The following is a 24,361-nucleotide window of genomic DNA, read 5'->3' as shown; positions in this document are numbered from 1 at the left end:
AAGCTACACAGGGATCAAAAACAATGAAGAAATAAAGGCCAGGAGCAAATGATGTAATGTTGACAGATGACAGGGCAGCAGTGTTCATTTCCTGTTTTTCTTCCCTCCTCCATCAGGGAGAAGGATCTCTAAAGTGAAAATTTGCAGAATAAACATGACTGAGAGAAAACATCATCTAAAGATCGGAGAGGGGGTGGGAAGGAAGACCTAGGGGGCAGAGTGAGTGCAACTTTCAAGACCAGATGAGTCCTATCACAGGGTACCCCAAATTGGCATTAGAGTAATAAGCCTGTTATTGTTTATCTTTAAAGTATAAAGAGAAAGAGGTGCCGAATGACCGGAGGCAAGAAAATCTCCTGTTTGTTTCCTGAAGTTTGTTTCTAGAAACTGCAGATGTTAATCCCCTGCAAAATCTCAGGAGAGGTAACAAATCAGACAATTGGGCAAAACTCAGAAAAAAGAGTGGTGGTCACCAGGGGCCAGTACAGGCTCTGCGGAAATACATTCTGTACGTCAGATTCTATATCCTGAGCATCTGCTCAGGAAGCCACTTTTAAGGAAAAAGGACCCCACCCTTGGAAAGAGGCCTTTTCAGAAACCCAACCACTTAGATCGGCCTCTGGACCCAGGTGGTTTCTCATGTTCTCCCTCCCTCTTTTACATCATTTAGATTCACATCATTTCTTGTGTATTCCATGGAAGTTGCCATGGGGACAAGGTTCCATCTGGCTTCAGATCCTGGCGCTGAGATCTATTCTGTCTCCTTAGTTTGTACTGGGTGTTCAGCTCCCTGTCTCTCTAACTTCAGTTTCCTATATGACTCCACTTTTTCAAACAGCATGCCTCTGCCTATCCATGATGTCTCAGCCACCTTTCTCAGGTCAGTTCTTACCATAGTAACTTCCAGACTCCCACTCCATGCACCAACAAACTCCTAGCAAACTTCCTCTGGTGATTCTGTATCAAAGATTGAAACAGTGGCTCCCTGGTCCTATGCTAAGAAGAATGCATAGCTGCCCAGACGAATATGCACATGATGACTCTTTTATGGGCCGATATCTGGTAGATAATTCAAAAACTACTGCCATCCTAAGCCAATATTTTTAAATATTAATATTAATTATAGATGAAGACACCAAAGCTTGGAATTTCAAATATACTGATCATATAGATCTTGGATGAGAATATATTGGAAGGGAAAACAGATTCAAAAATATAGATAGCTAAGAAGGTAACTTAGAGACAAATGTAAAGTCTAATCCTTAGGTTAAAAAAAAAATCAACTACACATACCTGGCTTTGGGGCCATTGACCGTGTTAACAGGATAAATGTGAAAATCACCTTAAAGCTTTTGTTAACTGTAGGCTCACTGTGGGTCACTGATGTGGTGTGCCTACCAGGAAGCTAATGTCTTTATCAGCTGTGTTAACAAAAATATAGACTCAGTATTAAAAGAAGTAATTATCCCGCCTGTTAAGGACTTGGGGAGAAATCCTAATGTCCCAATGATGACACAAACCTTAAGTAATTATGTCAGGGCAGTTATGTCATAGAATGAGCTGATGCTTGCAAAAAATGCCATTCTAGGCTTTTCATCCTACAGCCTGCTGTAATCAATTGCAATAGAGAAATGGTAAAGAAATAATGTGTGTGGATTTAATTCTGAGTATATTTCTTTTGAGGGCGTCACTGGCAAAGAAACACATCCAAGCTAGTGCTCTGTTTGCAAGTCATATCCCAGGGTGGATATTCAGCCTGTGTGATACTCAGCCATTTAGCCCAGGGAAGTAAAGAATTGAGAGATGTGATAATGCATCAGATGTTTTGATGGGCTGTCATGCAGAAGGAGACTTAGTCTCATTCTCACGGGTAGATGTGGGACCCAAGGGCAGAAGCTGTCCGGCTCCAAACACAAACGCCTCTGACCTGTAGTTGCATCCCAAATGCCTTGTGAGCTGGTAAGAACTTGGGCCGAGGCCTTGGGCTGCTGGTGAGGGCGTTCCCTCCTTGTGTCTCCCCACTCGATGCTCTATGCTTTGGAGGGAAGAGGTACAGAAGCATATGGCGAATTACTGCAGGTATTTCCCTCGGGGTGCTATGTTTACAGCGGGAGTGCTTCTGTGATCAGAGCCCGCGGGCGTGGGGAAAGGAGATGGTGTCTGCAGGCTTGAGTACCTACCGAAGGCAATGCCTAGCAAGGTCCATTTTTAGCCTGGACCCTTGGTGCCTGGCTGCCAGGAGCTGGGGGATGGGTAGTTGGCTCTCCTCAGGCTCCACGCAGAGGAAGAGCCTGCTAGGAAGCAGTGTGCCCGAGAATGCAAACAATTTCCTGGCAACAGCATCTCTCTCGCTCTGCCAATGTCTGATGAAAAAGGGATGTGGTGTGTGGGGAGAATAGGAGAAAGAGAGTCGGGTGGCAGAAGGGATGGAGAGAAAAAGGAAGGAGGGAGGGGAAAAAAGGCCAAAGGCTGTGCTTTAGTCTGGCATTTCGCACCTGCTGGCATCCGAGTGCCACCAATTGCTGAGTCGATAAGAGTCTAAAGGGAAGGAATATCCCAACAGAAGGATAAAAGTGGATTTGTTATACCATCCAAATCCCTCCTTGATCTCCCCAGCTGGTGATTTACCAGTAAGAGGACAGGGACCTCAAGGAAGGAGATGCCGACCACCAGGACCTCTGTAAAGATTTACTTCTGGGCCAATATAGTATTACCTTAAAGCAGAGGTTCTTAATGAGGGGGAAGTGAGGGGTGGGGAGCAAGGTTGTCCCCCTGGGATATTTGGCAATGTCTGGAGACATTGGTTAGTTGTCACATCATGAGGAAAGAGGTGTGCCTGGCATCCAATGGGCAGAGGCCAGGGATGCTGCTGCTAAAATTTCCATAACGTACAGAACAGCCCCCATAACAAAAAATTGTCCAGCCCTAAATATCAGTGGTGCTGAGGTTGGGAAAACATGCCTTAAAGCGGTTTAACACTGGAGGCCTCCGTGCCTAGTGCCGAGGGCCACCCATTGGAACCCAAAGGTTTTCGTAGCTTTCTGCCCTTATAGGTGAGGGGTTTGAGTCTCAGAGAGTAGAGAGGCTTGTCCAGGGCCTCTGGCCTTGGACTGAAATGAGCAAGAGCTTTGGAGTAAGACAGAATAGTTTTAAATCCCAGCTGAGGAAGCTAATATCCATGCAACTTGGGCAAGTTGCTTCACTGCTTAGAGCCTTCATTTTTTCACTTATGAAATGGGCATCACATAACAACTCCCTTATAGCTTCATTTCAAGGAATATGTGAGATAACGCTTGTAAAGTACTTAACATAGCATGTGGCATATAATAAATGGCACCTCTAATTATGAGTTGCAGAGTTAGAGCTAAAATCTTGGCTCTCATGCCCAAGTTCTGTTCTCCTTTCATTGTTATCGCTTGGATGAGTCCCAACCAGGGCTAGTCCTCAGTTCTGAGAGGTCTGTAGTCGTTGTGAGCCCTGGTGCTTGGCCAAAGTGGGCCTGGATTCAAAGCTGAGCTCTGCCACTTTCAAGCTGATAAATTACTTCATCTCCCTCTAAGCCAGCTCAGTTTCCAAATCTATAAAATGGGACAATGCTAACACCCGCTTGTTAGGCTTGTTGTGAGATTCTTCCCCCAGAGAGTAGAATATCCTAAGGAGTCATCATATATTAGTTGTAGCTAATTTTTCTGACAGGTTGTATTTCCCCCAAATGGCTGCCACCCTGTCTCTCATTCACCGTGCTCTTCCCCCAGTGCCATAGTAACTCCCCTTCCACAAGAGGCGGGTCTGTCTTTTCATGAATGTGGGTGGACACATGGCTCTGGAGGGGAGTGATACCTTGTGACTTGTCAGGCAAGGCCATAGGAAAGTGATACAGCTTCTGCTTGCTTCTCTTGGGATGCTCACACTGGAAACTCAGCTGCCGTGCTGCCAGGAAGCCCAGGTGACACCATGGAAAGGGCTGTTTGAGGACGACCTGACAGACCTAGTGAACCTTGTCAGACATATGAATGAGTCGTTGTACGAGTGGAACCTCCAGTTCTAGTGAAGCTTCCCAGTTGACACTGAATGGAGAGAAATGAGCCGGCTTCACTGAACCCTGGCCCAATTACAGATTCATGAGCAAAATAAATGATTGTCATCATTTTAAACCACCAAATTTGGGGACAGCTTTTTTTTTAATTAAAAAAATTTTTTTTAAACTTATTTATTTATCTTGAGACAGACAGAGACAGCGCGAGTTGGGGAGGGGCAGAGAGAGAGGGAGACAGAGAATCCCAAGCAGGCCCTGCTCTACCAGTGCAGAGCCAGATGTGGGGCTCAAACTCATGAAACTGAGAGATCACAACCTGAGCCCAAACCAAGAGTTGAACGCTTCACTGACTGAACCACCCAGGCACCTGGAGGAAAGCTTCTTATTCGGCAATAGCAACTGGAACAGTGTTATTGTTATTAATCTCCAAAAAAGAAATTTTCCTTCTGCCCATCTCACCTTCTCAGCCTCAGCGTCAACGCCGGGGAGAAAGCTAGATGTAGCAGGAAATGTTGCTGCTTCTTCCCAAGTCGGTGATTCTTCAGGGCATCTGGAGAAGATGATCACGTGCCACCACCCATTGTGACCATGATAGATGAACCTGCGGGTTTATCTGGGGATACAATTTGACAAATCCCTTTTGGGAACAGATGAATTCCAGGGCCTGAGCGTCATCATATAGCTTGAAGACAAGGGTTCCCAAGAGCGTCTGATCATTTTGTTTTTTCCTTCTGTCTGCCTTGGTTTCTGCCATGAGTGTGGGAGTCAGGAGTGACCTTTCCCCCATTTGAGTCTCTTCAGTCCTCCCTGCCTCAGTTACGGTTTTGAAGGATGTGAGGTGAAGACAGAAGACAGTGTCTGATGATGAACTGAGGAAGATCTATGTTCTTCTTAGGAAAGCAAACCAATTTATGATACCAACTATGGTGTGCACGTGTGTGTGTGAGATGCAAGGGCGGGAGGGAGTGCTTTTGACATTAGAAGTTCAAGAACTTGCCTGCCATTTTTCCTGAGCACAGGAGTTGTTGGGAATTCCCTCTTTTACCCCAGTGGAAAGTTCCCCAGCATGACCATTCAGAGCCTCGGGACTACTAGACCCATCAAGATACCTTCTTGAGGGGTGAGGGCCAGGTGAGAACTCTCTGCTTCGTTCAGTAAGACAAACTAGGCCTTTTTGTGTTTTGCCAGAAGGATGGAATAATAATGAGCTGTCTGCTCCCCCCAGAGGAACTGCACTGATGCACTGGTAGAAATGACCCCAGCTTTCTTGGGTCAGGTCTCCAAACCTGGGATCCCAGGTTGGGAGAAGAGCAGACAGTTATTTGTCAGTTTCTGGAAAATTGACATTGTGTTAGAAACACAACTCCTCGTGCATCAAGTGGGAGAAGTTTACAGTTCTGAAAGCCTCCCGTGCCTTGTTCTCTGTCTCCTTCCTTGAAGGACCCTCGGAAGAGCTCTGGGTTCCACTCTAAGATGTGCTCAAAAGAAATCAGTGGCAAGTGGACTTGAGACCTCATTAGTATTTTCCCTTAACCCTGGCATTGGAGCCCTACTTTGGAAGTGGTTAGGACAAAATGTTAACAGTGTGGCTGAAGGGTGCTGTTATTTTCAACAGAAAGCAACTGTGGGCTTCTCCGTGCCTTTCTAGGCATGGTTGGTAATGAAGACTCAGCCTCACACCTTTACCTCTATCTACAAAGTGGTATTTGAGCAATTTGTAATCAAGAGGCACTTTAAGGGGAGCTTATTCCTTGTCTCCCTTTCTTGGTTCTTCCTGTGTAAAAACTTTGGCATGTTTCCTAATGATATCAACTCACTGGGGAGTGATTTCTAGCATGTTGCTGGCTGTCACACATGGGGTTATAAAAGTCAAGACTCTAGCCTATACAAGGCTGTTTACTGAAAGTGGTACGGTCTGACATTTTAAAAGGTGGCTGAATGGTTTGTGAGCTGAATGGAGCGGTGAGGCGGGAAAGAGTGGCCTCTCTATTGTGTCTTGGGGGGAGGAAGATGTGCTAAGGGAGGCCACTTCAGGGAGGCTGGACCATGGATCACACCAACACGAGTGGGCTTGTTGGCAGAGAAAGTACTCAGTGTTCAGTGGTGTTCAGTGGCTTTCCTGGGGGAGGAAGTAGTCTGCCCCTCCTTGCTGGGTCATGATGATCTCATTTTTTTTTTTTTTTTTGGCTCTTCATAGTTGGCTGTGAAAATAGCCTTTCACCTCCAAAGAATCATCTAAACCAGACAAGCAGTACAGAGAGCAGTGTGAGTCAGCTGCCTCCTTTCGGACTTCCCGGGGAGTTGAGGGACAAATTTGTGAGGCCTCACCAGCAAGCTGTCAGTCCCGGACTGCTTCCTAGTCAGCCTGAGCCTGAGCCGTGAAGGGGTTTGCTGATGCTTGGCAAAGTGCCCTTCTTGGATGGGGCCCCCCTTCACTGGTGGTCACAAGGGGCTGGATTTTACCTGGGAGTGAGGTTAGACTCCATTATCACTGGAGGCTCCTTATTTGGCCCCAGCCAGAGGTCTTGGTGTGAAGCCAGGCTGCCCTTACCATGTGACTGGGGACAGCAGTGACTCAGCTGGGAGGGAAGAAGGAGCTGGTGTCATCAGCTGTTGTTAGGAGAGAACAAAGGAGCCTGGAGGGAAACTGCCCAGTCCTGAGAGGATGGGAGGCAGGAGGCATGTTGCCTAGAAACAGTAGCGGCACTTCTCTTCACACACCTTTCAGGCTGCTGGGGCCTCTGGTTAGCTCCCTCTTCTCGTTTTTTTTTTTTTTTCCCCCTTCAGAGCTGCCCTCCATATGCCTTTTCATCAGATCTCACCTGGCTAAAATTGCTCCTGGGGTTGTGTGTTGTGGGTAAGGGACAGCCAGAGCACATTCTTTTCTGCATCATGCAAAGGCTTAGAGAGTTCAGCTCTGGGTTGATTTTCTGGAGGGGAGGACAGGCATGGTTCAGAAGTCACATGCTACAGCCAGATCTGGGTTCAAATTCAGAGCTAGGACCTATTAGATGTGTAATCTTGGGCAAGTTTATTAATTCCTCAATGTTTTAGTTTCCCCATCTATGAAACAGGGAGAATAATGGTGTCTATCTCAATTGAGGCAAGATGAGGATTTAGTGTGGATAGATAAATGGGTAGGAGACAGACACACAGCAAACTTAGAATAGGGCCTCATCCATAGAAAGACTGCATATTTGTCAGTTATTAATTGTCTTGGAGGATAGCCAGACGTAAAAACTTACTCTCAGGTAGCTTTGGAAGGAACTCTGGCCGGACCTCCAGTTTCTCAGTGGTGTGTCTGATGTTTGGAGATCTGGTTCCAGGCCTGGTTCTAACAGTGGCTTGCTGTGGGATCTTGAACAAGTAGTAGCTTTCCTTTTCTGCCCTCAGTCTCTGCATCTGCAAGATCAGAGGACAGGACCAGAAGGGCCTGAATTTACTCAGATTCTTCCTTGCCTTAGAACATAGGGACGTGGATTGAGTCATGAATCGCCTCTGTCACACAATTAGGGAGGACGTTACAAACTGTGGCAGTGAAAGGAGCTTCTGGTTGAGCCCCAGAATGATGGTTTGGGGGAACTGTGGGGACAGTCACTCCCCAAAGCCTCAGATGAGGGGACTGTCTAGTCAGACCTGGTAAGGGGTCAGGCAGCCCTGCTCACAGCTAGATCTCCTTTACTACATATGTTCCTTTACTCTTCCTCCTTTATGATATATATAGATCATAAATGTTACATCTGCATATATTAAGACCCCCCTAATCCCCAATGATGTTATAATTTTGGGTTTTAATAGTCATACGTATTTGGAAAACCTAAGAGGAGAAAAATCTTTTATTATGTTTATTTAAGCAGTTTACCATTTCTGTTGCTCTTTCTTCCTCTCTGAAGTTCTGATTTTCCCTCTGGGATCATTTTCTTCTATCCGAAGAACTTCCTTTAACATTTATTTTAGAGCAGGTCCGTTGGCAATGAAAGCTCTTAGTTTTGCTTTATCTGAGAATGTCTTTATTTAATTTCTGAAGGATATTTTCATGGGTTGTAGAATTCTGAGTTGACAGTTCTTTTGTTTCTGGTCTGTATAGTTGCTGTCAGAAATCTGCAATCAAATTTTTATTCTCCTACTTGTAGCGTGCCGTTTTTCTCTGGCTGCTTTCAAGATTTCTTTATATCCTTTGGTTTTTACAGTTTGATTATGATGGTTTTATTTGAATTTATCCTGTTTGATGTTCCCTGAGCTTCTTGCATCTGTAAATTTATGTCTTTTACCAAATCTGGGAAATTTGTTGTCATTACTTCTTCAAAAAGTTTCTTCCATACCAATATCTTTTTCTTCTCAGGGACTCCAATCACATGTACATAAAGACCTTTTTAGATTGTCCCATAGGACCTCGGGCTCTGTTTATTTTTCAACCTATTTTCTGTCCTTTTTGCTTTATTTTTGTCTTTTCTAACTTTTATTTTATCTGAAAGGTGACATACAATGTTCCATTAGTTTCAGGGTACTACCTAGTTATTCAGTCTCTATGTTATACAATGCTCACCACAAGTGTATTTACCACCTGTCATGATACATTGCTATTAAAACATCATTCACTGTGTTCCCTATGCTGTGCCTTTTATTCCCATGACTTACTCATTTCATAACTGCAAGCCTGTATCACCCAGTATGCATCATCCATTTTGTCCATGGTTCCACCTCCCTCCTTGGCAACCATCAGTCTGTTCTCTGTATTTACAAGACTCATTCTGCTTTTTGTTTGTTTATTCACTGGTTTTGCTTTTTAAATTACACATAGAAGTGAAATCATATGGTATTTATCTTTCTCAGTCTGACTTATTTCACTTAGCGTAATACCCTCTAGGTCCATTCATGTTATAGCAAATACCATGACCGCTTTTTAGTGGTTGCATAATATTCCATCGTATATCCACATCTTCTTTATCCACTTGTCTATTGACAGACACGTAGGTTGCTTCCATACCTTGGCTGTTGTAAATAATGTTGCAATAAACATAAAGGTGCATATATCTTTTCACATTAGTGTTTTTGATTTCTTTGAGTTACTACCCACTAGTAGAATTATTGGCTCTTATGATATTTCCATTTTTAATTTTTTGAAGGACCTCCATTCTGTTTTCCAAGTGACTGTACCAATTTACACTCTCACCAGTTTTATTTTTTCTCCATAGCCTTACCAACACTTGTTATTTCTTGCCTTTTTGATTTTAGCCATTGTGACAGGTATAAGGTGATATCCCATTGTGGTTTTGATTTGCATTTCCCTGATGATGTTGAGCATGTTTTCATAAGCCTCTTGCCATATATCTGTCATAGAAACATGTCTATTCAGGTCCTTTGGCCATTTTTTAATTGGATTGTTTGTGTTTTGTGTCTTTTTGGTTTTTTTGTTTCTTATTTTTGGTGTTGAGTTATGTAAGTTCTTATGCATCTTTTCCAACCACGATGGTATTAAGCTAGAAATCAGTCACAAGAAAATAATGGAAAAACCCCATAAACATGTGGAGGTTAAACAAAATGATGCTAAACAGCCAAAAGGTCAAGAATGCAATCAAAAAAAGAAATCAAGCGTTGCTTGGATGGCTCAGTCAGTTAAACATCTGAATCTTGATCTTGACTCAGGTCATGATCTTACATTTCATAGGATCAAACCCCATGTTAGCCTCCATACTGAGTGTGGAGCTACTTGGGATTCTCTGTCTCCCCCTATGCCCACTCCTCCTACTTGTGCTCACTCTCTTGCTTTCAAAATAAATATTTAAAAAAGAAAGAAAGAAATGAGAAAATACATGGAGACAAGTGAAAATGAAAACACAATGGTCCAAAATCTTTGGAATGCAGTGAAAGCTGTTCTAAGAGAAAAATATATAGCAATACAGGTATATTTAAAGAAACAAGAAAAAACTCAAATAAATAACGTAACTTTACACCTACATGAACTAGAAAAAAGAATAAAGTACAAGGTGAGTAGAAGGAAGGAAATAATACAGATCACAGCAGAGATAAATGACATAGAGGCTAAAATAACGGTAGAAAAGTCAGTGAAACCAAGAGCTGATTCTTTGAAAGGATAAACAAAATTTAGTTAGGTGCATCAAGGGAAAAAGAAGGAGGACCCACATAAATAAAATAAGAAATGAAAGAGGAGTAGTAGCAACTGACAACACAGGAATACAAATGATTATAAGAGAATACAATGAAAATTTATATGCTAACAAATTGGACAACCTAGAAGAAATGGATAGATGCCTAAAAACATAAAATCTTCCAAAACCAAATTAGGAAGAAATAGAAAATCTGAACAGACCAATTACTAGTAACAAAATTGAATCAGTAATAAAAAAATACCAAAAAGTAAAAGTTCAGTACCAGATAGATTCACAGGTGAATTCTATCAAACATTTAAAGAAGAACTAATACCTATTCTTCTCAAACTACACCAAGATATAGAAGAGGAAGGAAAGCTGTCAGATACATTCTATGAGGCCAGAATTACCCTGATCCCCAAACCAGACAATGACACCAAAACAAAAAAAAAAAAAAAAAAGGACAGAAGACTACAGGCCAGTATCCCTGAGGAACATAAATCCTGAACAAAATATTAGCAAATTGCATTCAACAATACACTGAAAGGATAATTCACCAAGGTTAAGTAGGATTTATTTCAGAGTTGAAAGGATAGTTCAGTATTCACACATCAATCAACATGATACACCATATCAACAAAACAAAGGATAAAAATCACATGATCATTTCAATAGATGCAGTAAAAGCATTTGACAAAATTCAACATCTGTTCATGATAAAGTTCTCAACAAAGTAGGTTTAGAAGGAACACACCTCATCATAATAAAGGCCAAATATAAAAAACCCACAGCTTCTATCATCTCAATGGTTAAAAAGAGTTTTTCCTTTAAGATCAGGAACAAGACAAAGATGTCTACTCTCACCACTTTTATTCAACATAGTTATGGAAGTCATAGCCACAGCAATTAGATAAGAAAAACAAATGAGGCATCCATATTGGTAAAAAAAGAAGTTAAACTGTCACTATTTGCAGATGACCTGATACTATACATAGAAAACTCTAAAGACTCCATCTAAAAACTACTAGAAGTAATAGATGAATTCAGTAAAGCTGCAGAATTCAAAATTAATACCCAGAAATAGGTAGCATTTTTGTTTGTTACTTATATCATAGAATTTTGGTTGATGTACCCTCATGTTAAGGAATGTTTTTTCTGGTTTTTTTCTACTTTTTTTTTGAAGACCACCTCCAATTATTTGAGTCTCTGTAGTGAACTTTTTATTTTGGATAATGTATTTATCATTCTCAAATCCCATGTAGTTCTCTTGTTTGGTTTCTGTTTCTTTGTTGTGAACTTTTCATTCATTCAAGAGTGTTCACTTTTACCTCAGTGATAATAATAGATGCTTTAAGGTCTTTATTTGCTAATTCCAATATCTAGGTCATCTTGGAGTTGGAATGTGTTGATTGTTTCTTTCCTCTGAGAATTGGTCAGATTTTCCTGGTTCTTGATGTGCTGGGTAATTTTAGATGATACCCAGCACAGTTTGTATATTAAGTAGTGAGACTCTGGGTCATGTTAAAATCCTCCAAAGAATGTGGAGCCTTTTGTTTTAGCAGACAATCATGCCAGTTAGGTTTAGACTACAAGTTCTGTCTCATCTTCTGAGAGTGGTGGTTCCATTGCCCATACAGTTTTCAAAGGCTTCGCTCTGCTTTTGTGGGCTGCCCCTTGCCCATGCCACTCGGGGTAGTCTGGGACTTGAGCAGTGATATATATGGTTCAATTTTCAAAGACTTTTCTATGCTTCTTGGGATGTGTTCCATACATGCACACTTGGCTGTGAGCTCAGGATTTGTGTTGGCTCACACATAGAAATGTATATCCTGGCGCACCTGAGTGGCTCAATTGATTAAGTGTCTGACTTTGGCTCAGGTCATGATCTCACAGTTCCGTGAGTTTGAACCTCATATCAGGTTCTCTGCTGTCAGTGTGGAGCCTGCTTGGCATCATCTGTCTCCCTCACTTTGCCCCTCTCCTGTTCATGTGTGGGTGTGCTCGCTCTCTCTCGTGCACGCACGCACACTCTCTAAATTAAACATTAAAAACAAAAAAATGTATATCCTTACCTAGCTTCTGTTTATGTTAACATTTTACATAACCATGGTACATTAATCAAGACTAAGAAATTGGCATTGATAAAATACTACTAACTAAAGTGCACACTTTATTCTAATTTCCCAGTTTTTCCATTAATGTCTTTTTTTCTGCTTCAAGATCCAGGGTACCACATTACATTTAGTCATCATGTCATCTTAGTCTCCCCCAAACTTTAATAGTTCCTCAATCTTTCTTTGGCTTTCACGACTTTAATACTTTTGAAGAGTAGTGGTCAGAAATTTTATAAAATGTCCCTCAATTTAGGTTTATCTGGTGTATTTTCATTAGTAGGCTGAGGTTATGGACTTTCAGAAAAATATCACAGACAGGAAGTACTCTTCTCATCCTGCAATATCAGTGGGTACACGACATCAACATGATTTATCACTTGATCATTTTTTTAAGGAGATATTTGCCAGGTTTCTCCATAGTAATGTTACTATATTTCTGCTTACATGTATAATTCATTAGAACTGAGTCTCTACTTCTAGCCCATACCAAAGGGGATTAAGCACCCCTTTCTGGAGGTCAGGGTATCAAAGTATTTGTGATCATATGTTAAAAAACCATCATAATAATTAGAAAATTTGGGGATAAATATGTTGAAAGTATGTTTCCCCTTAAATTTCTTCCACTAGGTGTGCCTGGGTGGCTCAGTTGATTGGGCTTCCAATTTCAGCTCAGGTCATAATCTCACCTCCCATGGGTTCGAGCCCCACGTCGGGCTCTGTGCTGACAGCTCAGAGCCTGGAGCCTGCTTTGGATTCTGAGTCTCCCTCTCTCTCTGACCCTTCCCTGCTCACACCCTGTCTCTCTCTCTCTCTCAAAAATAAATAAACATTAAAAAAAATAAATTTGTTACACTAATTTTAGTGTTTATCAATGGATCCTGCTTAGACACCAGTATCTGGGCCCTGGGTATGCTTGTGGCTACTGAGATGTCACACTTTATTGGCTCTCCCAGCAGACGGAGCTAGGAAACACATAGATGTATACTAACCAATGTATCCTTATAGCATTTGGTTCAGATCTCTCCTAAAATAAATCTCCTGTGAGGTGCCATCATCTACCTTGCTTTATAGTTGTTTGTGTACACAGCTTACATTCTCTACCACCTCATAAACTTTTACAGAGCAGAGTTCATGCCTGAGGCATTTATATATCCACTCTGGTGCCTAGCACATAATTGGAACCTGCCGTGTGTTCATTGTTTGCGTAAATGAGTTGTTGTGATCACAGCCTTTATGCTAATCTTTTTTAAAAATTTTTTATCGTTTGTTTATTTTTCTTTGCGAGGGCATGATTGGGGGAGGGGCAGAGAGAGAGGGAGACACAGAATCTGAAGCAGGTTCCAGGCTCTAAGCTGTCAGCACAGAGCCCGATGTGGGGCTCGAACTCACAGACTGTGAGATCATGACCTGAGCTGAAGTCAGACACTTAACTGACTGGACCACCAGGTGCCCCTTATCTTTTTTTTTTTTTTTTCTTTAATGGCAGGAGCCACAGATATTGATTTGAGTGTTGTTATTTAGGGGCGCCTGGGTGGCTCAGTCGGTTAAGCGTCCGACTTCAGCTCAGGTCACCATCTCGCGGTACGTGAGTTCAAGCCCCGCGTCGGGCTCTGGGCTGATGGCTCAGAACCTGGAGCCTGCTTCCAATTCTGTGTCTCCCTCTCTCTCTGCCCTTCCCCTGTTCATGCTCTGTCTCTCTCTGTCCCAAAAATAAATAAAAAACGTTAAAAGAAATTAAAAAATAAAAAATAAAAAAATAAAGTTAGTAAAATAGGCGTGCTTGGATGGCTCGGTCGGTTAAGCATCCGGCTCTTGGTTTCCGCCCAGGTCATGATCTCATGGTCTGTGAGACTGAGCCCTGCATAGGGTTCCATATTGACCACACGGAGCTAGCTTGGGATTCTCTCTCTTCCTCTCCCCGACCTGTTCGCCACCCCTCCCCACCTTGGGCATGCTTCTCTCTCTCTCTCCCTCAAAATAACTAAACTTAAAAAATCATAAGGTTATTAGAATAAAGTTTTGCTACTTGTGGGGAGATGCACTCATGTAGAACAACTCGGTCCTTTGCCATGCTGGAAGCAGGAAAGGTTCCTACACTGTTACTGAGACAGCTGCTGTTCAGAGAACTCTGATTGGTTGCCTGGCAGGGGACAAGCTGTGCTCTTGTTTGGGGCTCCCATATTTAGCTCTCCCACAGATGCCTGAGGCTAGTGCTTTATCTGCCCTGCCCCCAACAGGCCTGGTCCCACTGCCTCACTCCCGCTTATCCATTCGCTGTCAAACACATCCGAACAAACGTTTTGTGCTTTCACCAGTCCACTCCTTCAGTGCTTGCGGAACCCAGGGACTGTGGTCATAGTTTTACAACTCGGGAAGCCTGTCCACCTGTTGGCTTGGTTCCTTATTTGCAAGCCTGTTTTGAGCTTCTGGGTATCTCTAAGGCCTTCTGGGTAGGAATCTAGACCGTCTCTGTTTCTGCTTGTTTCTGATTGTTCTCCCAGACACTGACACCTCCTCTTGCCCTCTCCTTACCCTGCTTTGATATTAGGAGGGCAGGCTGTCAATAAGCAAATGCTCAGCCAGCACCCTGGGGTAGTTGGATGGGGTGCAGGGTGGGGGGTGCTTGGCTTGCTGGGGAAGTGTGCAGCCGGGGCTGCCAGCGCCCAGACGGTGGCTTTCTCCTCTTGCAGGACTGTCTCCCGCCAGAGCCTGCAGCCCAGAGTCGACTATTATTGTTTGATCTGCCTGAACCTGGCTCAGCAGCTTACAGGGAACCAGGCAGGCAGAGGGGCTCCTTGCGGGTAGGCAGTTCAGATTCACACGGGTTGCTGTGAACTGCGACCTGGTATTTACTTTGGCTGTTGGCTATAGGGATGCCTGTGAGAAGCTAAAGCAAATTTTCCAAGGAGGCAGAGGGGGAGCTGAGAGTAAGAATGGGCCTAGGGAGACAGGGGTCAGGCGGGACTAGGAGACGGGAGGAGGCATGAGTATCTTCCCAGGACCTTGCAGCCAGCAGGAGATGAGAGTCCTGCCCAGAGAATCAGCAATGACGTGGCATCTTTGTTCTCATGTCTGTGCACACACTCCTGTTTCTCTGTCTCAGAAGTCTGTAATGCAGAGTGATAGAGAGCAGTGCCCTATTCATACCCTGAAAGTCACTGATGGAAACAGGAGGGACTCCATCAACTCTTACCTGCCCCTCTGAGGCGCATAGCTGAACTATCCCTGGACCTTGTGGAACCACTGGCCCTCTCCATGCCCACCCCAGGGGCTGTTTCCCGGGCAGTCTCTCAGGAGCTCTGCAAAGGACTGGTCTGCATTTGCTTCTCGCACACCCCAGGCCTCCTTGTCCCTCAGGCCCTGCCCATCTGTTTTGTCTGAGCTGATGAGAGGCCAGCATACAGAGCAAGCCTGCCCCAGGGACAGGGGCAGTGCTGTGTGTCTGAGTCCTTAACTCACTTTAATGGCTCCAGACCAGCTTCCTTCTCTCCTCAGTTAGGAGGTCATTCCATAGTGTTCATTTCCTTTGTATTATTTTCTCCCTGGGTCTGGTTCACAGGCCCTTGTCCTGAGAACACAGACAGGGAGTGTCAGACTTCCACTCAGATTTACCAAACTCCTTCACGCTGGCAGGAGATGATTTCCAAAGGCAAATTAACTTTAGAAGTTTCCAAGATACAGGAGACCCCGGGAACCACTGGGAAAATGTCTGATGGCCCTGGTGGTAGCCAGGGTGATCCTAAATTAAGGGGAAAGAGAACCTAGCAATACCTCAGAGAGCATCTCTTTGTGAACCTTCTAGAACAAATGTATTCTAACAAATGCCAAACTGTAAAAATACCACAGACAGTATTTTTAGGTGGATAGACACATATCTCTACTTTCTTGAATAGCAGCCATTGAACCTAATTTATTTATTCTTTTTTGGGAGGCTAAGTATCACAGGCTGCTAATACCATGATTTATTTTGAGATGTGTGGTGCTATTCATCCCTCCCCTGAATGATCATAGCCTACTGAGCCTCTGGAGTTCTTGTATTTTTTTTTCCTAATTTTTCCCTTCTGTCTTACTTACTGCTAGGCTTTATGTCATAAAAATGAGTAGATAACAATTATAAGGAATGCACACATACACAACTATTAGAATTAATTAAAAAGTTCAGCAAAGTCAGGAGACAAAAATCAATTGTATTTGTATACATTAGCAATGAGCAGTAGAAAAAAATAATTCCATTCACAATATCATTAAAAAGAATGAAATGCTTAGGAAGAAATTTAACAGAAGAAGGGCAAGATTGTACCCTGAAAATTACAAAGCACTTCTGAGGGAAATTAGAGGTCCAAATAAATGGAAATACATTTCATGTTTATGCTTTGGAAGACTCAATATTGTTAAAATGTCAGTTTTCTCCAAGTTGACCTACCATTCTTATAAAAATTCCAGCCTTTTTTCTTTCAATACAGAAAGTGGCAGGCTATTCCTAAAATTTATATGGAAAGCAAAAACCTAGAAAACCAATTTTGTGAAGAAAAAAAAGAGAAAAGTTGGAGGACTTCCACGTCCCAATTTCAAAACTTACTATAAAGTGACAATTATTAAGACTATGTGAAAAAAAAAAAAAGACTATGTGATACTGGCGTATGGATAGGCATATAGATCAACAGAGTAGAACTGAGAGTCCATTAATAAACCTTTATACTTAAAGTCAGCTGCTTTTAATAAAGTCATAAGGCAATTCATTGGGGAAAGAAGATACATGAATTATCACTAAGGACCTGAAAAGATGCTCAACGTCATCAGTCATGAGGGAAATGCTCATTCACATCACCACGAGATGCCATTTCACACCCGTCAGAATGGTTATAATCAAGAAGACAGATGATAACAAATACTGGTTAAGATGTAGAAAAATCGGAACCCTCCTACGTTGCTGTGAACGTGTAAAATGGAACAGCGATTTTGGAAAACAATTTGACGATTTCTTTAAAAGTTAAACATAAATTTGCCATACAAAGTAGCAATTCTAGTAGGTCTCTACCCAAGAGAAATGAAAGCACATGTCCACACAAAGACTTGCAGACTAATGTTCACAGCAGCATTATTCATACGGCCCCAAACTGGAGACAGTCCGTATGTCCACCAGTTGGTGGATAGATATATAAAATGTGCTATATCCATACAATGGAATATTATTTGGTCACAAAAAGGAAAGAAGTATTGATACCACATGGATGAGCCTCACAATCATTATACTAAGTCAAAGAGGCCAGACACAAAGGACTACATTTGTGTACTCTGAGTGCATTTACAGGTAATATCTAGTCGAGGCAAATATGGGGATAGAAAGTGGACATGCGGTTGGCTGAGGATGGAAACAGGGATTAACTGCAGATGAGGAGGGATTTTATTGTGATGATGAAGCTGTTCTACGACTCGCAGTTAGCGATGGCGACACATCTCTGTAGACTTCTGTAGAGTACTTGAACTGTAGTCGTATATTAAACTGTCAGCTCTTCTGTCGGAAGGAGTGTCTAGGAGGGCAGAGTCTTGTTTTATTCATCTCCTTATCCTCCCTTCTGGGAAGTGCTATGTCTCAGTGAGTCTTGTTAGAAGGAAGGCATGCATGAACAATGAGACCACTAGTGTGGTCACTAGAGGTAACACACTCTTTTTGTCTCGGCTCCCGGAGTGTCCTGTATGGTGGGTGTTCCCTGTCCCACATTTCTGGCCTCCCTCCTCTGAACTGTTAGATGGCTGGTGATCAGAACTTACTGCAAGTCCCTCTGTCACACTCTTGACATGTGTGCCAGTTAGGAGGGAAGAATTCTTGTCCTGCCACTCCCTGGGTCCCTCAGAAAGCCCAGCAAGATCATCTCAGACGACCGTATGCTCTGTAGCACACGCTCATAACCCTGAAGGTGTCCAATCACGGGGGACACAGAGCCAGAAAGAGAAGGCTTCAGTTGGGTGCTTCCTGCAGAGACTAATGGCTGAGAGTTAGTTAGGGAGCCGAGCTGAGAGTCTGCAAAGCTGGCTCTTAGAAGCTAAGGGCCGGACGTTTCAGTCTCTGCAAACCAGACTGTTTCATTTCTTGTACTCTCTATTTTTCCTTCCATTACTCATTCCTTCCATTCGGTAAAAACCACACCTTTCCAAAATGTGGCACATGCTCTTGATGTACAGAAATAAGATGTTGCCCTTTTCACAAACAGGGAGGAGAAAAGACAAAATAGGTTGCATTAAAGTAGATGTTCTTATCAACCGTTGTCCTTTTTTTTCTTTCTTACCATAGAGATCATCTCATTTAGCCCTGTGTGTTTTACAGATAAGGAAATTGAGTTCCAAAAAGCGTAAAAAACAAACAAAAATGCCCCCAGAACTCTCACCCAGATGAGCACGCTTTGAAAGCGGTACAGGCAAGCTCCCATCTCAGTTCGGACGCCGCCGAGGTCAGCCAGCTCCAACCACGAGAGCCAATACCATGTGGGAAGCGCAGGCAGGAAGGCAAAGTGGCATAACTTGATTTCTACATCTGGGTAAAAATAATCCCTCCATTTGCAGACACCTAGGAGATCACAGGCTTGAGAGTAAAAATAAAACTTGCTTTCTGACAGTACAAATCTTGTCAGACTAATCTAATTTCTCCTTGCCCTGGGACCTGGGCTTGGTTGTTTAGGAGGAAACAGACTGCTGGGGTGGGGGGTTCTGCACCGGGCAGGGCCTCTCCGCGGGTGGAGACCTCTTGTCATCTCTGGCCTGGGTATCTCTGGAACCTGCTGCCAGGTTGGAGGGAGCTTCCGCCAGCCTTTGCCATCCTAGGAGCGGGGTTCTGTGCAAGGGGGATATGGCCACAGGGAAATGAGGGTAGAGCGTCTCAAGAAGTTGTGTCTGAACAAAGGGTTTCAGGTGTTTTTGACTGGCTTTTGTTTAATGCCAGGTATTTCCCACATCACTTCAGCCCTCTCCTTTGAGGTAGGATCAGTCAATCCTTCACATAGTCTCAAAACCCTCAAGCTGGTGTCTCAGCTGGTGACAGGGACAGACTGCAGAGGGTTTTGCAACAAAATGGTCTGCCCAGGAGCTCCAAGTTGGCAACAATTGGATTCCGAGGGGAGGGAATGTTCTGACCCATTTTTTGTTTCACAAGGGCAAAAATCAAGAGCCACGGTGACATCTACTTTCCATCATCTTTTACCTTATTTGAATGCAAATGGACAAGGTTTCCCCTCATGTTTCATTTTAAATGCGTGGGTGTGTGGGTTGTATCAAAAGAGCAAGCTCTCCTGATTTCTAAGCAAAGGGATCGTTAACAACAGATCTTCCCAGAGTATGTGTGTGTTGGGTTAGATAAGCCGCCCAGCTCTGGGGAGGGCTTCCGAGAGTCCTGGGCAGAGTGTGCTGCTTCAGTCTGCTTTCCAGGAGGAGGAAAGAATCCTCTACTCCGGTGTCCTAGGACCTGAAGCCCAGATAGGGCATGTCTGGCAGGTGCCCCTCCTGGGTGGGACTGACACACTGCACATGCTATATGAATGCTTACTGTGTCATGCGCAGCCAAGGGAGACCAATCGAGGAAGTGAAAGTTGAGGAATCTGCTATAGGTCTTCTCAGGGTATCCCTGGTAAAGCGAGGTTTTAAAGCAGCTTTTAATTTTTCCTTCCTCTTTCCCTCTCCTTTACCCCTCTGCCTCCTTTACCATATCTGCACCCTAACATAACACACCTGCCCTAAGTCATGGTCTTGTCCCTTTGGACCTCGTTATTACCAACAGTGTCCTTGCTGGCCTTCCTACCGAGGTTGGTCTGTCTGCTCTCTCGCTAATGTTCTAAAACAGGACTTCTGTTCCAGGAGGTCACGTTGCCTGGCCTAAGTGCTGGCCTGGCATCCCATGGCCATCATTGATCCCAGAGTCTTTTTATTTTTTTCCATTTTATTTATTTTTTTATTGTCAAGTTAGCTAACATACAGTGTCGTCTTGGCTTCAGGAGTAGATTCCCAAGATTCATCGCTTACATACAACACCCAGTGCTCATCCCAGCAAGTGCCCTCCTCAATGGCCCTCACCCATTTCCCCCACCGCCCCAACCCTCCACCCCCATACACCAAATACAGAGAACAAAACCCTCACTTTGTTCTCTGTATTTAAGAGACTATTAAGGTTTGCCTCCCTGTTTGTAACTTATTTTTCCTTCCCTTCCCCTATGGTCTTCTGTTAGGTTTCTCAAATTCCACAGATGAGTGACATCATAGGATACCTGTCTTTCTCTGACTGACTTATTTCACTTAGCATAAGACCCTCCAGTTCCATCCAGGTTGTTGCAAATGAGCCCAGACTCTTCGGCACGGCATTCTTTTGCTTCCAATGTCTGGCCCGGACCCCGCTGATCTGGGAATTTTTTGTCGCCCCCCAGCCTGTGCCCTTCTTCCATCAGGTGGGCCTGCTGGTTCCTCTTGGGGGCAGGGCCACTCCCACCTTTGCTCCTGCTGTCGCTTCACCTAGGATGTCCTTTCTTCTTCTTCCCACTTAACTAACAATCTTACTCTGGCCTTCAGGCCCAGATGCTACTCTTGTTGGAAACCTTGCCAAGTAGTCTAGCCCACACTAGTGAGGCTGGTACTGGTGGGGATGGGGGTGGAGACGGGGGTGACAGATTGTTAAGGACTGACCGTGTCAGCCAGTATAGCGTTCTGGGTAAGATTGTTTCTAGTCAGTCTATCTGGATACACATTCTGGTTCTATTGCCTATTAGGTGCTGACCTTGGGTAAATTATATCTTAGTGACTTGGCTTCCCACTTACATATTGGGGATAATAGTACCTTCCTCACAGTTAATCTATGTAACTGTACATGGTATGTAATAAACATTATCAGAATGTTATCCCTATATAGTAATTCATGTATATTATCTGTAATCTTTCAAACAGTCCATGAAGGTGAGTGTTCTTCTTCCCATTTTACAGATAAGGAACGTGAGGCTCAGAAAGATTAAGGAACTGTTCAGTGTCACTCAGCTCATATGTCGTGGGACTGGAATTTTGACTCTGGTCTGCCTAGCCCTACTGACCAATACCTATCTTTAATTTCTACAGCACTTAAGGCTGTTGCCCTCAAGTTTAATGTTTGAACATCCCCAAATCTTTCTCCGAGTGCGTGCTTGTTTATCTCCTAAGCCACTTGAGGGCAAGATTATTTCCTACACATTGTGTAGCTGGACAATGATTGGTGGAAAGGTATCTGTGAACAAAGGACACAAATGATGAACTGTAGCAGACAGCTGTGCACAGCTACAGACCCCGCAGGATTCTCTCGTTGGAAGGGCCTTGTCCTCTGCCTTCCTTCTGGTCCCCGTGGAGCCCTCCAACACTCAGTGAGTGTCCCCAGACAGGGAGAGGATTCTGTCAGGGCCTCTGAGACATCCTTGCTGTCAGGGTCCTGGAGTTGCCTGGGGCTGGCAAAGGTCACAGCTCCTGTCCAGGCCACCTGTTCCACACAGCTCTTTCCTTCTGGGTCAGCGAAATGCTCCTTCTCCTCAGCCACATGAGTCTAGGGATGAAACAGCTCTGCGGCTACCAGCCTGGGGTACTGCACTGCCCCTGTGGTCTCCCTACCCCTGCCCACACCTTTGTAAATCATTCCTTTGTGATACCCTCCTCGAGTTAGCCTAATCTGAGTGTTCCCTCATGTCCTTATGGGACCTAAGTCCTTCAGGCGTCACAAGCCTCCTCCTTCCCTCGAAACGTTCATTTATGTTCATGGGCCAGGGCTGGGTCACATGGTCACCTCCAGCTGCAAGGGAGGCCGGGAAAGCAGGAGGCCGGGAATCCTTGCTTCAAGGTTCCCTCGAAACCTCTATAAGGGAAGACAGCAAAGAGGATGAATGTTGGGAACCAAAATATCTGCCACAAACAATTAAAATGCGGAAAGAACTTTAAAAGCAAACAAAGACATCCAGGCCCAAGATAGTCTCCCGAGGGCCAGCTGCCTTGGCTCAGCGCTGCCCTCTTAACGATTGGGAGGCCTGGAAAATCTGGTCAGGCAGCAGGGTCAGAACTTAAAGTTCACCTGCTCTGAGCCCATCCACCTTATTGAAGCCCACTTGTGACAGTCCTGCTATGTGGCCATGCAAACTCAATTTGAAACTTAGAGGGACAGGAAGCTCACTACTCCAGGGCTGGACTTGTTAAAGAATACTTTCTCACATAGAGCTCAAATATTCCCCCTGCTCCGCTCTGCCCTGCGTGGGGGCACACATAGGTCCCTTGTCGTCATGCCACCACTCACATATGGGAAGGCTTGGCATCCCCTGCCAAGGGGGTTCTGCATCTCCAGTGTCTGTGGTTTCCTCTTACTCCTGCAATACCAAGTCCTTTGCAAAAGAAGCTTCAGCGTGGCTTCCCACCCCTCCCCCCATATAAAAGGTAAATTTCACTAATTTCCCCCGGAGTGTGTCGGGTTCCAAAACCAGAATCCCCAGGGTGCTTGGGTGGCTCAGTTGGAGGTCAGCTTCTGACTTCGGCTCAAGTCACCATCTTGCGGTTCATGGGTTCAAGCCCCCCATTTGGCCCTGTGCTGGCAGCTCAGAGCTTGGAGCCTGTTTTGCATTCTGTGTCTCCCTCTTTCTCTGCCCCTCCCCTGCTCACGGTCTGTTTCTCTCTCTCTCTCTCTCTCTCTCTCTCTCTCTCTCAAAAATAAACATTAAAAAAAATTAAAGAAAAATTTATATATAAAAAAAACCCAGAATTCCCACATTATTGCTGGCTCAGCAGTTATCCCTGCCATCATCTGCCTCTGGCCTAGGGAGATTCACAGCACTGTGGAACAGAAAGGGCATTTTTCTGTCCAAAGCACTTCAACCTGCCTTTGCAGCTGCCTGTCTGTGTGTGCTGGCCAGTGATGGAGACGCCTGCTGATCTAATTCACAGACTGCCCTCACATTCTCTTAGCGAGGCCACTTGATGGAGGGAGTGGATTCAAGAGTAGGAAGTGCCCGATTAATAGTGTGCAAGCAGGAATGGTGTTAATTAGTCATTCGAGTATTGCAGCATGCCCTCCTCCAATCTGTTTGCTCAAATACGTTAACAACACCTCACAGCAGCGGATCAAATGTTAACCCTTCGTGAATTTCTCCTGCATGATATAGGTCTAGGGAATCATTTTAAGATGGGGAGTGACGTTCTAATTGGAGGCGTGGAAGCTTCTGACTGGGTGGGAAGAGAGTGGGAAAAGAGTTACCCCGAGGATCAGGTCTACTGGAAGAGATGGGTGGGTAGTTAAGGAGAAAATTGAATTAGAAAGAGCCCAAAGTAAGGATCAAGCCAAAGGGATGTGGTAGGCATGTTGGTACCTGGTCGGGGAAGCAGCCAGGAGCCTGGGGGGCAGGGTGGTGGTGGTGGAGGAGGCACGGAGCTGTGGGGCTTCCCAGCCCAGGAAATAAGTCCTTGAACTCTGGGTCTGAGGAAGGGCATTTCTTCATGCTGAGCATGAAGCATCTTACCTGAGCAGGTTGTTTCATGAAGGGGTCCCATGGACTCTGCTCAGTCTGAGCTCATATAATGTCAGCATTGGCTATGATCTTGAGGAGCTCAAGCGCAATAGCCCTGATTGGAAGATAAAGCAACAGAAGCCAAGGAGAGCTAAGTGATGTGTGCAAGGCACATAGCTGACAAGTAAGGGAGCCAGACTCGAAGGCAGGTTTTCCAGTTCTGCCTCTGGGGCTCTCTCCATTGCCTAAAGCTGCTTCATTGTTACTTTGTTGTATTATTTACTCAGGAAATGTTTTAGGTCATTCGCTCATTCTTATAAAGGTCAACCATGTATCAGACATTGTGCTAGGAACCCTCCTCTCCCCACCCCAATTTGTCCACGGTGTCAAAGGAAAGGCAGATAGAATAAATAGTTGCAAGTAAATGCAGTGTCAGAGGTACTGGGGTCAGTTGTTTGTGTGCTGTGAGTAAAGAGGAAGGACCTGAGGCGAGGGATGGCTTCATGGAGAAGGGCCGATAAAAACATGTCATTTTCATACTTATCAAGCTTACGTCCAATCTCGTGTATGCCAAGCACTGGAAATAGTCCAACTTCCAAAGAAGGGGAAGCTAGGAGGGGG

General features: G+C 44.3%; 1 long non-coding RNA gene across 1 annotated transcript in view; it reads left to right on the top strand.

Annotated features, from left to right (window-relative positions):
• The first annotated feature begins 748 nt into the window (after positions 1–748).
• Positions 749–24,361, top strand: part of LOC131511956 (uncharacterized) — a 74,784-nt gene continuing 51,171 nt past the window's right edge. Inside the window, exon 1 of the long non-coding RNA XR_009261841.1 lies at positions 749–880. This is a non-coding gene — a long non-coding RNA (uncharacterized LOC131511956). The remainder of the gene's footprint in view (positions 881–24,361) is intronic.

The sequence above is a fragment of the Neofelis nebulosa genome, chromosome 1, assembly GCF_028018385.1.
Source record: "Neofelis nebulosa isolate mNeoNeb1 chromosome 1, mNeoNeb1.pri, whole genome shotgun sequence".
Classification (NCBI taxonomy): domain Eukaryota; kingdom Metazoa; phylum Chordata; class Mammalia; order Carnivora; family Felidae; genus Neofelis; species Neofelis nebulosa.
This window is presented reverse-complemented; position numbering and strand designations above follow the sequence as displayed.